At 43.7% G+C, this 13884-nt stretch overlaps 1 protein-coding gene across 4 annotated transcripts in view; it reads left to right on the top strand.

Annotated features, from left to right (window-relative positions):
- The window catches only part of ELMO1 (engulfment and cell motility 1), a 2216232-nt gene that overhangs the window by 575547 nt on the left and 1626801 nt on the right, over positions 1–13884 (top strand). The gene's annotated exons all lie outside the window — the stretch shown is intronic.

The following is a 13884-nucleotide window of genomic DNA, read 5'->3' as shown; positions in this document are numbered from 1 at the left end:
TGTGGTTTGATACAGTCAATCTTGAGTTGCCGATTTCATCACCCAACTGTAACAGAGCATTCACAAAAAGTTGTAAACAACCATAATTCTCTTCCATTTCACGAAGCATAAATACAATTACAACAAGACCACAATTTCAGTATGAAAAACATTTCACACACAGTCAAAGGTACATCAAATGTACAATAGATGACAAATGATGACTGTCAGTATTATTTGTATACCTGTGGTCCATGTGTCTCTTCCATTTTGACTACTTGAGTAGTAGACTCCTTGTACATAATAAAATACAATACAAATTGGATACTAGTTTAGACAATTTAATGTTAACTTCTTTGATCACAAAGATTACATCTTCAAGAAGTAACGTATGATTGTTGAATTTCAACCATAAGTTAACCATAGAACACAGAAAAGGTACGTTAGATGAAGAAACGTTTAGTAAAAAATTAAAAAGCATGTATTTAAAAAAAAAAAAGATAGTTGACCATTGTAAGTTAATATAACATTTTAACAATAATTGATTTTGAAATTAACCTGTTGAACTTCATTGGTGTCACAGGAATTTGCGTAAGAGTTGGCACTATACTGTCATCCTGTAAAAATGTAATGCAAAAATTATAGACACCAAAAATATGCTCTTTTGTAATGTTGGTTTTCATTTCTTGTACTTTACATGTCCTGCAACAGTATGTTAATACATACATAGAATATTTGGAGAAGAAAAGATTCCATGTAATTCATCTACTTTCATATTTTTTTGCATTCTTTTAGTGTAATTATATACGGTCCACAATGGCTGCTAGCATTTCAGCTAGTTAGAGGATTACCTCCAGAGCAAGTCACATGACTTTGATCACATGAGTTCCTAAAAAAGAGTATAAATAGAAGAAGGTTCATGCTAAACAAATTGATTCACTTCGCCTGAGGAAGTCCCTGCACAGGGGTGGATCATGTGGCGCAGACAGATGAGTGTCTGACTTTTAATGGCAATTATTTTAAGTCCATGCTGGTCAACATGTTGATGATGATTTGTTTTTAACACAATAAAGTTTTTTGCACTGCAATAGTTGGATTGAATGCTTTGTAAGTTTGGTTTTGCTAAGAAAGCTGTTTTTGTTCAAGTTTACAGTGGCAACAAGCAAAACTTTTTTTGACATTGCAAAGGTTAGCCTTTAACCCAAAACAAAGCACCAGCTTTTAGCAGGCATTGTGCACCACACTAAAGGCAATAAGAGTCGATATATACATACACACAAATTTGTACATATGAACATACATTAATCATTCATGTTCACTACACAACTGGCTCAGTGTGTGCAGAAATACAGTTGGAACAGCACTGGGAAATCATTTGCGATGGATTCTGGGGCGATGTTTTTTAGCGAACTTTGAGGGTTCGTACATATCTTCTGAGAAGTGCATGCTGCAGACGTGGAATTGATTTGCCCCTCACATCTCAGACATCCAGGGCTCTGCTGTCAATCTCTGGTACTGGAAATCCACAATTGAACAAGCTTGTTCTTAGCGACAACATATGCTTTGGGAAAATATGCATAACTTTGCCCAGAGTTTTGAAATGGCTGATATTAGGGCACCCCAAAATAATACATGATGGCATTGTTTGATAGTCCGGAAGAAGATCTAGAATGGTTTAAAAAGATAATATAACAATTAATAAAGTATGACAGTTATTAATTCAACCGAAAAAAAAACTTGCAAAGACAAAGTGCTTTACAGTTTGGTAACTGCCCTTTAACCTGGTTTGACCAGCCAGGCAAACATAGTATTTTTAAGTCAATGGTCTGTTGCATGAAGAAACGTATTACTGGTACATTGGTCATCCTTTGAGCCACCGAAAGAAAAGCGGGATGACAATACATAAGATTTTCCAAAAATACATTGTCATCGGATGTGGTCCTTCTAGAGATAATACATAGAAAGGTTGATAATGGTAAAGTCATTGAGATGCATGAAAATAAAAATCTGATGGAAATTGAGTAAAAAGAACTATAAAAGTAGCAAGCTGAAAATGAGTACACTATAATAACCAAGAGTTCAATTACCTGAAATCTGAAAAATTGACGAGGGGATTCAGCAACGAAATAACAAGCTCTGCAATGATGATATCGCAGAGATGTTTTCTTTAAGTTTGAAGTAGTTTATAAACACTTAGAAAAGTAGGATAGTATGTGAATTTTTCTTGTGGACTGACTGCCCCTAAATTTTGTTGGTCCTTTTTTGGGGGGGGGGTGGTCTGATGTAGTATCATTACATAGCCATATTTGGGTATGTTTAAATATTGATGGCGGTGAGGGTTTTATGACATCAAATTTGACCACACCTACAACCAACATTTGCTAACGCCTGCTCTCATGTGAGAACTGCCCTTGATAAGGGCGTGGGTTTATAAGGATGAAGAGAGTGGAAGAGCCCAGGACCCCGTGAATGATCTGATACAAATGTTGATTACGTGGGCGGGTCTTAAAAAAGGAGTATGGAGACAGAGGGTCTGGGTGTCCATGTAGCAAATGGTCCCTAAAAGCAAGACACCTTTGAATTGTACATGGTATTCGGCACCTTGTGCATTTCCGGCTACACCCTGCTCCCCCTTGCAAGCGCGTGGGCCCAGTTAGAACTGCCATTGATACAGAAGGGGGATGGATGTGGATGAAGCAAGCACAATAGTCCTGCCATCCTTGTCAATTGACGCCTTTATGTTCATTGTTGGGACAAGGTCTTCAAAGGGGAGTATGTAGACACCAGGTCTGGGTGTCCATGTGGCCAATGGTCCCTAGAAATAAGACCCCTTTGAGTTGTAAATGTTATTCGGCACCTTGTGACGTCAGTGAAGGCATCATGAAGTAAAACACAGACCACAGATTCAGAATTAAAATAAACCACTTTATTAACTTAAAGGTCAGGATTGAAAAATGCCTAGCCTGCCCTGTGGTAAGGTGGGATTCCCTACTTAAATGAAACTAAGGAAAGTCTGATGAGTCAGAGTTAAACTTAATCGGTCTGTGTTCAAAACCTGCACTTACCCTCACAACTAAATCTGTACAATGTGTAGGGATCTCAGCAACCAAAAGAAAACCATGTTCACACAAGTTCTGAGCTTGTTCTAGCTCACAGCTTCCTTTCAGCTCCTTTCCCCAAATGTAAAACAGTTCCACAAAAAGTCTCAAAATTACCTTTCTTGGATCCAAGGCGATATAGTCTTAACCAATACTCTGGGTACCCTTCCACAAGTTCTAAGCAACAGAGGTGAACCATGACACTCCGTCCTTACGTTTCAAATCTCAAGGGTTCCCTTCCCAAAATGCTGTCCATCTAAATGCAATGCTACTTATACCACTGCCCCTGTCCAAACCTCTCTTCTGGCCAGGTCTCAATCTTCTTTTTCAGAGAACACGAAGTCCAGCAAGCACCTAAGCCATCATAAGCCTGGACGCCAGAATCACAGATCCAGGGAAGCAATACAAAGTGAAGAAAGAATTGAACTACTACAATGTGCCTGAGCCCAAACGAGAAAACCTGGTCGAAGCAAGCAGATTGGATTCAGTACAAAAATAGGAATGGACTGGGGTTTCCCTTTTCTCAAGCTAAATGAAGCAGCAAACTCCCACCAACGCAACTCATTTTGGACCATAATGGAGCAGGGGTGCGGGGCAGCAGCAGACAAACTGAGACTGGAAAGGGACAGCAGGGAAACGGGGGCAACATCAAGAAGCCTACAATGCACTACGGTACATGATTGTTCAGTGGAGAGAACTGCCAGCATTAACCCCAGCCTTCTCCAAAAACTGGGGGCTGGAAAAGAACCTTCTGCCTTTTTTTATCACCTTCGAAGGGGTAATGGAAAAAGCAGACTGACATCCGGAGCAGTAGGCCCAATATTTCACCCCGCTATCAACAGGGATGCTACAACAAGCTTTTCAATCCTGACGGAAAAACCCCTTGCAAAGAAGACCCAAAAAGGGGTATCCTGGAAAGGGATTGTTTGTGTACTTTTCATCCCATCTCCTCCGTATGTCCTACCAATGACGTTTCAATAATTTCCAAGTGTCCCGCCCCTCAGCTGGCCGAAAGCATAAGGGGCCTGACTACCATATGGAATCATACGGTCCTGTCTGGGCGGCTGCCAGATTCCCCACGTTTTGATCCATTTGTGTTGTATATCCAAAATTCACTGCCTGAGGCGCTTCTCCTGCATATTTGTGTTTAAGGTAAAAAGTGGTTGGCAGGCTGTGTCTGAGTGTTGACGTCTGCACCTTTTCTCTTCTTCTGGCTCTTGTCTCTCGATTGCATCCATAACTGTTGTCTAATTCCTCTGTTTCTTCTTTTTCTAGGTTCATGCTAACTTGTAATGTCATCTATCTATGGAATAACTTGACATTTCTAGTGATTGACTTCCCATAATTCTCCACCCTCCTATATAAATGTGCACTCCAAGGTCTTGTTCCTTCTTTAAATGTGACCGTGGCAGCTGTAATTTATTCAATTTTATAACCAGTGTCCCTTGCACACCCCTTCAGGGTGTTTGAGTTTTTTTTTTAAGCACTTGCCTTTATTGGTCCAGCATAGATATTCTGGCTTTCCTGGGAGTTTTTATTTAATGTGGTTTCCCATCTTCTCTGAGTGGCTTGGGTTCTCGGCCCAGACTGGGCTCTCTGGTCCTTCAAGCGTTTGGATACTCCGGTGGCTCTTGTCCCCTTGCGGGTTCTCGGTTTCAGGTTCACCCCACGCAGGCGTTTCTATTTTTCTCAGGCCCATGATACCCCCTTGCATGGGCTTGGTTTCAGGTTCACCACTCCCTCTTGTCTCATGTATTTGGTAGCCCCACACAGGTCCTCTAGCTTTTTAGCCTGTCCCATCTTGTTCTTACCCCCTCTTAGAGTACTTTGGAGCTCTACCACACTCCCCCCACTCCTCAGCGTTAGCTGCGTAACTGCATTTCCACAGCATTCTTTGTCAGGGGAGGTGGCTGCTCTGGTAGCTGCAGGGCCATGCTACGCTGGTCGTTGGCTCCCTCTCACTGATTCTCCATCCGGGCTTTGAGGTTCCTCTATGCCAGTGTGCCATGTGCGCGGCGGTTTGGTCTCTCTGCTCGAGACCTGGTTGTCTGGGGCTCTCATCCCTCGTGCAATCGGCAAGATTCCACGGGCTCCATGATCTCTCCACCTGCCACGTATTCCACATGGTCCTGCCTACAGGATTGATTGGCTCTGCGCTGCAGCTTAGGCTTCCACTGTGCGTGGCCTTGCTTGGGCTGGCCCTCTCAACACGGGTGACCCGTCACTTGCAGGTAATGCTCTTGGCCCTTTTATGTTCCTCTCTTCAATGAAAGACGCAATAGGATAATAAGGAGGTCCCTGTTCAACAAACAAAGGCTAAAGAAAAATGACCTGATGTCCAAAAAATATCTGACTCTCACACTAATATAAACAAGAAATGTATACAGGCATTGTTTGGCTGTTTGAAACTCCACAAAACAACATATAAATTCAAACTCAAAAATGTATAAACATGAATCCTTGTGACCATGGTTGGATTCTCCTCCCCTGGATCAATTTGGGATTTTTTGGAACAAAGTTTGGTAAGAAAGTTCTGTTCAATGAAAGTTCCACTCAATGTAGGATATAAAGTTTTTTCCATTCAATATAGCCTTTCACTAGGCAAAGTGACCATCTTGCTTCCAAAGATTTGCTCCCACTTGAAAGCAATTGTTAACGTTTCCACAACCTCCTGTTTGGTAAACCAAAAGTCTTTTTCTCCAAACATAAATTCAGAAATCAAATGCAAATGTTCTTTTCTCCAAAGCCCATTCACTTGTTAGCATATCATATTTCTACTTATTAAGTAACACTTTAGACAGGTTGGTTCAACAATCACTTTTGGTTATGGAACAGTTAATCAAAAACAAGATGATGGATTTGACACTTATTTTCCACTAGAACCTTTTACCACAATCACAGTACTTGAAATCATCTTCTTCCTGGTATACTCACCTGCCAGGACTAACTACAATTTGTCCCTTTCCTGATTCACTCGCCTGCAAGGATAACACTCCTACTGATACAATTTGCACTTTGTGGTAAGACTTGTTCCAAACTCTCCACACTAGAATCATCAATGGGGAGATTTGAACCAACAACTGCTTCTCTGGTCAGTCTTTGGACTTCTATCACAATTGGCTTACATTTTCTTCCAAAAGGATATTTCACAAAAGGGTAATGGCTCTCTTGTTGTTTTTTTTTTGCAGTAGGCAATACAGGTTGCAATGCTCTCCCCCTTTATTCCTTTTACAAGGAGGGCTTTGCTCCTGCACACTTTGATTTCTATATGTGCAACCTTTTGGCTGCTAGCAATGTGATTTGCAACTTTCTTTTTGTGAGTATTATATCCAAATTGCTTTGGTATCACTATTAATCTTCTCTGGATTTGGCAATGTGGGTTACAGTGTTCCCCTATTTGAAATCCCTCATTGGGAGATTTTTGCCCAAATTGTTCAGTATTCAAAATAATTATTTACTAGTTGTCATGAACAGAGTCCTGGATAGGTAAACCCCCACCTGTACTTGCAAAAGATACAAGAGGTCAGGTCAGACCTTAACAAATGATACGTGGTGAGATGAGTCCAGCCTGTTATATCCTGTGTCCGACCGCTGATGGAGTACCACAAGGAAGGCTAGTAGATCACTATTAGACCTACCAATTGATAAAACTCTCTGTCTGACATTGATTAAACAGATAGAGTGAGTGATCAATGTAAAGGGCGAGAAACACGAACAACCACCAATCTGTAGGAAATAAAGAGAACTAGAAGTATGCGTTCTGGGATGTAATAATCTAAGATACCCCTTCTGGTCCCACACTAACCTGTTGGCGAAGGACCAAAAGCTTCCATGAAGAACACCAGATAATCCAATGGAAAAACGTCTAGGAATGGCTAGGTTAGTGTGGAAGCTAATCCCGAATGGCACGAGGGTCGTGCTAGTGCTGGGTTGGTGCACACCTGGATAGGGTCCCAAATTTTCGGTGCACTAACGGTATCCAATATGACAATGTTCGGAAGAAAACAAAACCCAGTTCCTTCTTGGGAAATAAGGTGTAAAAGAAAGTTCCAATGCCCTTGGGTAATTGAACAATAAAGTCCTAAACTTAAATGATGCAGGTATAACCCAAAATACTGTGTGTAAAAAAAACCTGGAGCAGATTCCAGACTTAAGAATGGCAGATTAGGTAAGCAGAATGGATGGAGCTCCAAATGTAATGGATAACCGGAGCAGCGGTTAGGAAGAGCTTTGGAACGCTTACTTGGTAATTCTCGCTTGAAGATTGGGTCAAGAGAAAGTGTTGTAGACACCCGCGGCAGCAATTAGGTCCCCGCCGGGATAATGAACGATGCTATAGACGTCCTGCTTGAAGAGGCAGCAGGAGGTAGGAATCCAGCAGAGACAATCCAAATGGTGGGTAAGAAGTACGTCCGGAGCGCTGTAAATGCAGGAAGGCTCAACGAGCCAGGGCTTCTCAGTAAGCCAAAACAAATCATTAGAAGCGCGTTGTTCATGCCGCCGTACAACGAAGCATGTGCGGCTGAGTCACGTGGTCAGAACACATGGCCTTTAGCGGTGAATTCCCTGTCGCTGCCACCTACCAGGAAACATATCGAAGAGCTTGCACTGCGTATAGAACAGTCTAGCCATTCTATGAGTAAGGCGCGCACTCTGGGGAATGATGTTTACTGGAGCTGCACGACCTCTGCGGGAAAGAGAAGCAGTAGGTGTGCCACTCCCAGGCCATCTTCTGCAGCCTATCACGTGAGCCAGCAGGTGAAGCCGGCTCACGTCAGCAAGGCCCGAGGAGACAAGGCCAGCACCTGTCCTCAGCCTGTCACCAGCCGTCATGCCGCTTGCCAGAACCCCTGCTTGAGCTACACCAACCCACGCTAGCCAATACCAAGGTAACACTCTTCAGATCTCTGCTCAGCCCCTGACTTTGTATTCATGGCCCTAGCATCTAACTATTCAGACTTTTGCCTGCTACATAGCACCTGTTACTGTAAGCACGCCACTATGCCCTGCACATGCTTATCACTCTCGCAGTGAGCATGTTTGATAATTGCATGGGTAGCCCGGCTGCTTCTACCTAGCTATTATCTAGCCTATACCTATCCATTGTGTTGCCAGACTTAGCCACTGCGTTGCCAGACTTAGCCATTGTGTTGCCTTTACCTAGCCAATATTGATTGATAGCTGATCGCTGCCCTGCGCCCACCCATCATGCCTAACATCACACCCCCACCCTCCGCACTCATCCCCCCTACACCCTTCCTTCCATCCTTCTTCACCAAACCCACTGATCACAAACCCAGCACACCCTCGACGCGCCCTAGAGCTACTAACCCTAGAAATCAAATATTAGGCCTCCGCTCCAGATCCTCACCACAAGCCCAACTAGCCAAAACTGAAAACAAACCAACCTCAGAACACCACAAACTGGCATCTACCAAGAAGCAGCCAAAGGGCAGAATACCACCCCACCCCCACTGCCACGCCCCGATTTACAATGTGCATTAATTAATGCCAGATCCCTCCCTGCCCACGCTACTGAAATTCATGACCTTCTTACCAACCTTGACCTTGACATTCTCGCCATCACCGAAACCTGGCTACACATCTCCCTAGCCATCCCATCAGGATACTCCATCCTTAGACAGGACATAACACTGTCCACAGGTGAGGGTATAGCCCTCATAGTCAAAGATCACCTAGAAATAAGACAACTTTCCTCAAAATTAGGGGAGAATGTAGACTCTTTATCTGCCAAGATCGCACTCTCTCCCAATACCACCATCACCCTCAATCTAGTATACCGCCCATCAGGCCCAATACTGGACTTTCAGGACAACCGCTCACATCTACTAGGTGAAAACCTTAAAACAACGACCAAAATTATTCTTCTAGGAGACCTTAACCTGGGACTCCACGACCAGAAAAATAGACCCTCCACTACACTAGCACAAGCTCTCCGAGAAATGGGCTTTGAACAAAAAGTACTCGTTCCTACCCACAACAAAGGACATACTCTTGATTGGATAGCTGACCACAACTGTGGCATTGACATCAGCTCCATCACACCTACCCCCTGGTCCGACCACTTTCTCATTCATTTCCTCATCTGCACCTAACAACTCTGTAAAAAAAAACTCAAGCCAGCACCTCCAGCCCTAGCCAGAAGCGCCAAGAGCATCACCAAAGAAAATATCTCACCCTACCTAGACACCCTCACTACTAACCTCCCTGCCACATCTGACCCAGCTGCACTGGCGGATATCTACAAATCCACCATTAGCACTGCCATAGATATCATCGCACCTCTACAAAAGAAAAAATCAAAAAATACCAGACACTCCAATACCTGGTTCTCAGCAGAACTAAAAGAACTACGAACCAAAAAAACGCAAAGCCCTAAACTTATGGCAAAGTGCACCCAACACATCCTCGCTATCCTCCTACAAATCACTGGCCACCCAATACAAAAAAAGTATCGTAGCAGCCAAATCCGCGTCCTACAATGAAAGAATCTCCAGCGCCACCTCAGAATCCAAAGAGCTTTTCGCCATCTTCAGGGAACTATCCACACCGGCTACTAAGTGTCAAGAGGTTGTTAAGGTCCAAGCATGGTGTAACACCATACAGTCCGCCCTCATAAACAAAATTGAACTCCTCCAAGCTAAAATACTAGACCATCACAAAAATCTCACTCAGCACATCCTATCAGCATCCCATATGGAAACTGTGACTGAGAACATAAAGACAAATCTCTTTATTCCATTCAAATTCAGAGAAGTCTCAGAAAAAGAGGTAATAAATATCGTTAACAGAATCAAACCTTCTAACTGTAAAGGCGACGCCTGCCCCACCAAACTAGTTAAAGACTGCGTAGAAACACTAGCACCATTTCTTAAAACTTTCATCAATGCATCCTTGAACACAAACTCAGTCCCAACCAGCCTAAAAGAAGCTTGGGTGCGCCCTCTTCTCAAAAAACCCACTCTAGATCCCGAAAGCGCCAACAACTATAGACCCATCACAACTGTTCCCTTCCTGCTCAAGATCCTCAACAAAGTTGCCTACACACAAATACAGCAATACCTGGAAGAAAACCGCATTTTAGGAAAAAGGCAATTGGGTTTCTGCCCGGGACATGGGACCGAATCGGCCCTACTAGATCTCAAAATCCAACTAAATGACATCATGGACATAGGCAAACCTGCACTCCTGCTAGACCTATCTGCCGCCTTTGACCTGGTCAATCACGATATTTTAGGCACACAACTCAAAAATGAAGCCCACTTCTCGCCACAAGCCATCTCCTGGGTCAAATCATTCCTAGAGGGTCGACTTATGAAAGTCTTTTCAGACTCTGCGAGCGCTACCCCCACCACTATCCACTGTGGCGTCCCACAAGGGTCCTGCACTGCACCCACCCTATACAACCGCTTCACCCTCCCACTGTTCAATGACTTGGACCGTCGTCACATAGCATACACCAATTATGCTGACGACACGCAAGTCCTGCTCCCTCTCACAGAGGTCTATGAACAAGACGCAGCGGCATTAACCAAGATCTATACAGCCATCCAAACCTGGATGGCAGCCAACGGCCTCTGCCTAAACGGGGACAAAACAGAGATCCTACTAGTTGGCACCAAAGAAACACTAAACAAACTCCCACCGCAGTACAAATCCTTTAACATAGATAACGCCACCATCACAGTCTCCACTGCAGTAAAAATGCTAGGAGTATACCTTGACTCCACTCTCTCCATGACACGGCAAGTCAATGCCATAGCTTCCTCTGCCGCACTCACCACTAAGATAATTAACGCTGTTAAACCCTTCCTATCCACTAAAACCTGCCTGGCCGTAGCAAGAGCCACAGTAGGTACCAAATTGGACTATTGCAATGCCCTCTTCTTGGGCACATCTGTACAAAACTTTAAAAAAATGCAAGTCACACAAAACAATGCCTTTAGAGCAGCCCTAAGCATCCCCAAAAGGGAGCACATATCCCAAGCCGGAAAAGAAGCCCACTGGTTACCAATAAAAGAACAGATACTATTCTAATCTATGGTCATCACCCACAGATGCCTTTCTGCAAAGGCTCCGCCCTATCTTTCCAAAAGAATCACCCTTCACACATCCACTAGACCCACTAGGTCACACATGACCAATCAGACCTACGTACCCACATTTAAAAGAAGCAAAGCCAGGGGTCGAGCTTTCAACACCTAGCACCCAAAAATTGGAACGCACGCCCCACTGCGCTTAGGAACGAAAACTCATACCATATCTTCCGCAGACTACTCAAAACCACGTTGTTTAACTCCACCCCACTTTGCCTATCCTACTGTATTTTCACAACTGTATGTATATAAGCACAATTGTATGTATATATGCTAACATGTTCTGCATTGTTTTCTATAGATATACCACGTATGCCTGTAACAAGTTAAGATTGCCTTCAGCGCCGCAATGCCCCTGGGCAGATGAGCACTATACAAATCAAAATAAATAAACTAGTGCCCTGGGGTCACCTGCTTCAGGCCAATTTATCGGTAGGACAACTTACTGTTATGCCCTTGTGTCTCCTCCTGACTTGCGGGTAGTGCTGCTTTGTTTTTTGGAGCCTCCTCTGTGTCGGACAGCTCCTGTCGGTCTGCTGCCTCTCGCGCAGACCTTCAGTGGAGCTTTCACAGCTCTGTGTACTCTCCAGGGAAAATCCAATACTGTAGTAGTTAACAGCGTGTAGAGAGCTTCTCTCTCTCACGGGATGGCTTTAATAACTCTTCCCGCTGCGCGTCCTCTGCATAGCCCAGAAGTCCCGAGCTCTGGCACGTTTTCTGCACAGCGTCCTATTGCCGCCACAATGGCAACTTTAGCTTCTGCTTCTCTGTGGTTGGTCATTACAATAGCTAGACCACTCACAACAGTGTTTTACTAACTCTGAACCCCTCTTTCTCGTCTCAGTACTGAGTCCATAATGTTCTTGTTTGTTCTTTCATGAATGAATCCAATCTGTTTAGTTGATATAGAGGATTTACACTTGAGCGAGGGTTTTAAAGGAGTTGATGTTTTTCCCTTGATCTGAGATTTAAACATAAGGTAGAATCATAAGTAATGAAAGTAGTAATATTAACTTCTTGAACCCCATGTGTACCATTTTCATGTTTATTAAAAGGGTCTTCATACTTAGCACTTTGGGTAATTCGGGGAGAGGGAGCCTTACACTGACAACATCCTATTAGATAATTAAGCATTTGGGAAATCTCATCCTCGGAAGAATACCTAACCGAGTCACCACTTTCCCTTGACAGCCGTCTCCTGCCATGTGATCCTCCCTCCTAAGACCTCCTCCAGGGTTAGGATCAGGTAGCAGCTGCCTTTCCCTGGCCACATGGGAGGAGACTTTAGGCTGGGATTTCGTGATGGCTGCACAGGATTCATCACAGCAGTCAGTCGTCAGTTTCCCAAAAATAAAACCCTGTAATATTCCCCTACTCCGGTAAGACGCAATCTTTTAAAATGCGCAAATGTGTACTCAGTTCATTTATGTCATTCCGCACTGCTATGTAATTTTTGTACGCACTACTTCTTGGGGCGTTTCTATCTTTGGTCTTCACCTGCAAACAGATCACATTTTGCTTTCAGTGACCTCTAGATTTTCCCCAGGTGATATGACACCCTTTCAGTGCTATTCACTGCATCCACAGCAGAAAGCATGCACCAAGTGCTGGTGTCAAGCAGCATCTGCCCTTTTACCTGGAAAAGATTACGCCTTTGAGGTTGTCTGGCTCCTAGTTTGTGGCTGTCCACCAAAGTGGCCAAAAGTCTTTTCACACTTTAACAAAGTAAATTATTTTCTACATGACATTGACAATTGGCCCGCCCACACATTGGTTTTCCAAGGTTACCCAGTAGTTCCCAGCCTCTTCCCACGCTTTCGTCCAGCATTATGACTTTGCAGATTATCTCCCAAAAATGCACCTCCAGCATCTACCCATAGATTTTCAAGAATTTTTGGTGCGGTTTTTGCCACAACTGTTTGGATCAAAGTTGAGCTGGAGTCCCGTAGAATTTAATAAATTGGTTAGTATTATATTCTCCAAATCACTTCAGATTATGCTGTGTTGGGCAACCTTTAGCTAGTTGGGATTTACAAAGGGGGGGAAAAGTTAACCGTTTAAGAAATTCTATTTTAAACTGACGGCCTACCAGCATTTTGTTTTTTCAAAAGCTTCATGCATTCTCAGCATCCCCAGTCGTGTCGTTAGTTGGCAACTCTTGCTGTATGGCTTGCCCTTTGATCTGAGCTTCTCTTCATTGGTGATAGGCAAGTTTGGAAGTGCATAATTCAAACATAGTTTATTCCAGCTGTCTCTTCTGACATCAACGATGGATCATGATCTCCTGGATCTCACCACCATTGTCTTTCTCTCCTTTGTACCTTTTCTCTTTTACTGCTTGCAAGCCCCTTCTGGTTCCACTGCCTGCTGATTGCTTGAGAAACGTACACATGTTTATCATCAGATTCCAGGGGCGTCTAAAGAGAGATGTTGAATCTTAGACAGCTCTGTGTTTGCTGGTCTTGGCAAAACGAGGCCATCCAGTTCAAGCACTGGATTTCTACCCTAGCGACTTCTTTCAATCTCTTAAACTATGCGCAGGGATTAATGATGTGCAATGCCTCCTTTATCAGGGTAACGTCTTGTAACCGTTGCTATGAGTTTGTAGTTCCACTTTGTGTCGCCTGAGGTAGCATAATTGCCCTTCTTGACCATCCATTAGTGGTTAATACTCTGAGAAACTGGTGATG

The sequence above is a fragment of the Ambystoma mexicanum genome, chromosome 5p, assembly GCF_040938575.1.
Source record: "Ambystoma mexicanum isolate Mex_15411 chromosome 5p, UKY_AmexF1_1, whole genome shotgun sequence".
NCBI lineage: Eukaryota > Metazoa > Chordata > Amphibia > Caudata > Ambystomatidae > Ambystoma > Ambystoma mexicanum.
Note: the sequence above shows the minus strand (reverse complement) of the source record. Positions and strands in the feature narration are given on the sequence as shown.